The sequence below is a fragment of the Lytechinus variegatus genome, chromosome 16, assembly GCF_018143015.1.
Source record: "Lytechinus variegatus isolate NC3 chromosome 16, Lvar_3.0, whole genome shotgun sequence".
Lineage (NCBI taxonomy): Eukaryota > Metazoa > Echinodermata > Echinoidea > Temnopleuroida > Toxopneustidae > Lytechinus > Lytechinus variegatus.
The window spans coordinates 4,555,839-4,560,454 of record NC_054755.1 but is presented as its reverse complement, the minus strand read 5'-3'; the positions used below and the strand labels follow the sequence as shown (position 1 = coordinate 4,560,454).

At 35.9% G+C, this 4,616-nt stretch overlaps 1 non-coding gene across 1 annotated transcript; it reads left to right on the top strand.

Moving 5' to 3' along the window:
* The first annotated feature begins 2,047 nt into the window (after window positions 1-2,047).
* Window positions 2,048-2,209, top strand: LOC121430417. The gene has a single exon (XR_005972031.1). It is a non-coding gene; the product is annotated as a U1 spliceosomal RNA (small nuclear RNA).
* Window positions 2,210-4,616: the final 2,407 nt, after the last annotated feature.

Here is a 4,616-nt window from a genome sequence, read left to right as displayed (position 1 = left end):
TTACAAACATAACGGTACACGGTGCCGCGCAGTTTCTTCTAAAATTTATTTTTTCTGTAAATTAAAGATTAGATTTGGTGGGGGTGGGGGAGGGGCCGGGGGAGGGGCCGGGGGAGGGGTTCTGTCAAAGAAGCAAAACAGATACATGTATATTTGAAACCAAATGAAGGGACGAACTAGGACTCTATGCGTATCATCATTTAGAGTAAAAAGTTACATGACCCCATATAATATCTTGCAGTTGTACAAATGTGGTTACACATATAATTGTGGCTACATAATTTGGAAGATCAGTGCATGACTCCTCTATTAGAGTTAGACTATTGATAAGATTTTTTTTTTGATTAATCAATCAGCTCACGAACAATCAGTCAGCATGTGCATGTAACATACTTCTTCGATTTTCTCCTACATTTTCACATATTGCATGGGTAGCCTATAGGATATAATTGGGTCAGATGCATAAAAACTAGCAATTAATTTTAATTGCTTTTGCATGATTTCGTATGCATAAAACTGAGCGAGCAAATGCTTCAATTAAGCTCAAGAAATTGCTATTGCTTAATCGCGCGTACGCATCTTTTCTTATGCAATTGAATTTAGCAAGGTTTTTTTTTCAAGCTCCTTGCTTGATCATGCAGCCTCAGCGGTTCGCGTTTTATGTTTATGAACCCCACTGGGTGATGTAGGCGCCTACAGCCGTATGTAGCCTACGTACATGAACATGTTTTCTTCCGGTGTAAACCGAATGCAAACAGTATGAATTTATTAGAAACACATTAATGGAATATAAGACACCACAGGAAGATGACCGCGATCATGTAACGGTATTTTGCAATGTCACATCTCCCAACACCTCGATCTGCGGTTGGAATCCACCCTTTGTTCTATGCATGCACTGGCATGCAGCTTGATGACGTCGCTATTGTTCAAACCGCGAGATATAATAGCAACCCGTATAGCAATTGCTTTCTGAAGACAAGCAATGGGTTATGCACTTATACGAAGGCACTATTGCTTTCGGCTAGCCGAACTTGCTTACGGTGCTTCCACTTTCCCGTTATGTTGGAACCGACACCCGGCGGCGACGGGTAACTCCGGCCATGCCAAAAAAAAGTTTTTAATTTGTTTATGTTTACATTCTTTAGTAATATAAAAAGTGGACCTTACCCCTTTTTTGGAAATAAAACCTTCACATGTGCGTGCATGTGCAATTAAAGGATCGAGAGCCCAAGGGAGCCTAATATGCCTTAAAACTACGATAACAACTTTTTTTCTATCTTAGAAGGTGCTTATCCGGAGGGGCCTATATAGTGTCCATTTGTCTATTATGGTTTCAAGGAGCATACAAATAATAATAATAAATTACAAATGATGATAATTTGATAAAGGGTAAAAAGTATGCCTATATATGCAGAGTATTAGTAAAAGAAATATTTACCAACACATACAGACCTTTTATCATTATCCACATGCAATATGAATTTTTAGGGGTATTAAAGTAATTGCAGAAAGTTAATAATTCATTTTGTTTGTTTATATAAAGTTTTCAATATTGTTATGATATATTGTACTTCATCTTTGTGTATACTTATTGGAAACAAAATTGCTTTGCATGCGTACATTGACCAATATAATAGAATATTGAATCTTGAAACTCTCCATACACATAAAAGTACAAAAATATTTCCTTTCATATTTTTGATTTACGAGCACCATTAAATTCTTTGTACGCATTGCGCATGTGCGAGTGATGACGTTCTGTTAAATATTCATGAGGAGGTTTCGGTATGCAAACTTGGTATTTCGTACGATGCTTTCGCAATTAAAGTGCTTATTTTTATGATTTAATCTTTAGAAAAATGCATGAAACAGTATTCAGTAGATACACCATTGTATTTAAATGGCGTTTTGAACCATACTTGAGCTTTAAATTTATAACTATAAAATTAAAGGTGGATTTCTTATGATAACTTTGGTATTTTACTAACTGTTACCACAATGCTCGTATGTAATTTATATATAATGCGTGAACTCCTACTCAAGCATACTTACCTGGCGCAGGGGTCGCATTGATCAAGAAGGATGCACCCCCAGGGCGAGGCTTGCCATTGCACTCCGGCTTGCTGAACCTTGCGATTCCCCCAAACGTGGGGAACTCGGGCGTATAATTTATGGTAGCGGAGATCTGCGTTCGCGCTATCTCCTACATTTAAATATGAAAAGAAAGAAGGGAGAAATGTGTTTCTTGTGTGGCATCGTTGAATTCGGACGTGCTTGTGGCGTGGCGGATTATCAGTGAGCCCCCAATCCTAGGCGCTCGCGCTGTTATAAATGATCGTCTCTGGGATAGAATGTGATGTGAATTCAATTGAGGACACAATTCGAAAAAAAAACGTGTTTTTTAGACGCCATTTAGTGAATCTCGCTACTGCTGATAAGCCATGAAAAAATGATATTACAAAATGTGGAATTTTTTAAATTTAAAACAATACAATTCAAGGGAAATCGAATGCATGGTAGAATATATTATTTGCATAAAGCAGGAAAAAAAGTTCATATAGTTGTTGATTATGATCATTTTCAGATTTGTTTGCTTTATATTCTTTTATTGGGATATAATTTATTGAACAGCGAGTCATCAATCATCATAAACATCCTTATCACACTACTTCCCCCACCAACATCACCATGCACCACCACCATCACAATCACCATCATAAATCATCATCACTATAATCAACATCACCACCATTATCACCTATTCACATTATCAACTATTACCACCATCAACATATCATCATAAATATAATTACCACCATAATATAGGCCTAATCATTGCCATCACAATAACAATCATCACTACATCATTATCTTAATTATCTCCTAACCATCATAATGATCATAATCTTAATAATCATCACCATGTCCACAACCATCACCAGTGTCTTCATTATCATCATAATCATCATCATTATCACAATAACCATCATCATCACAATAATCATCATCACCACCACCACTGTCATCATCATCACCACCATTGCCTCCACCACCATCTTTATTGATATATCTAATCTTTTTAACCAGTCATCACCTGACTCCCACATCTCCATCTGAACATGGAACAATGATTACTTACAGCTTCTAATTTTCTTTTAAAATCATTCTCTTCGTTATTTTTCATATAAACAGCCCATGTCTATAATACTGACCAATGTTGAGAGTATAATGACAACAACAGAAAAAAAATACAACACAAATTTCTGTAATTGTGAAAAGAAGTTCACAATAAATTAGGTGCCATAATAATGTAAAAATAGTGTATTTATCTACATCAGTATAACAAATCGAGAGGCAAGCACATTCATAATCATCTCCTATACAAAATTTTCTAATTGTATTTAATCAGGATCGATTGTCATTTCTAGTATTATCATTGATGACTATTAAAAAAAAGGATTTTAATATTTTAATCTAAAGGGCAGAAGCAACTTTCTTTGTGAGGAGAAAATCATGAAATGCAAAATATATGAATAAACCATGACGAAAATCTTGCTTTGAAGAGCAGTATACCCCAGTTTCCCTTATCATCAATTCTCTTCTCCAAGTACTACAAACCCTATTGCCCTCAAGCATGAAATTTAAGTATAGAAACACCCATTTCTTGACCTCGGTCCGAAGATAACACACCCCAGCATCAACGGTTACAGCAGGGGGCCACACACGATGGATTGCAATGTGTGTAGTTCTGGTGAGTGCATGGAGTTCCATGTATACACGCGTTGATAGAAACTTTTTTCTTCTTTTCTTTCTTTCTTTCTCTCTCTCTTTCTTCCTTCCTTCCTTTCTTTCTTTCTTTCTTCTACAGGCAGACAAGTCTTACGTAATAGCGCAGCTGTTGTTTATCATTTCGTCCTTGACTCAACGCTCGTTTACTGGCCCGTGGTGGTGAAATTGAGACAAGGGGATTACCTGGCCAAGATGGGTTTATCGGGGTTGGAAATGTTGAGATTTTTCAAATGAAAAATGGGGTATAGGACCGCAGTTTGCAGTCCGAAGTGCGGTCGAGAATCAAACAGGAGATTCACGTAATGCCATGGCATTTGAAGAAAACAACTTGTACATTTTTTGTTTTGATGATAATACTAGCAATCCAATTACATTAGAATATACCGACAATTCAGAATTTCATATCACAACAATAATAATGAAAAAAAGTATCAATAATATTTATTATTATATTATCATTACTGTTTTCATTACTATTGCAAATGCGATAATTATAATAACAATCAATAAAAACAGCTCTACTTATTACCCAAGGTCGCAACTTTTGTTTTAAAAAAGGTTTCCTTACCCTTCTCCATTCTACATAGAGCGCCTGACAAGAAAGTCCTATTTTTAAAGTCTTTGGTATTACTCAAATCACCCAAATCCACAACATCAAATTCATGAGACAGGAACTCAAGTTCAACAACTGAGCCACTAAGCACAGCCAGTTACAATATACTAATCTACTTGTACACCAATAGAAATATATACTGGAAATTTCACAGGGTACAACAGGTTATACATAATTAATTTGCATATAAAAAAGTACAAATAATCTTTTT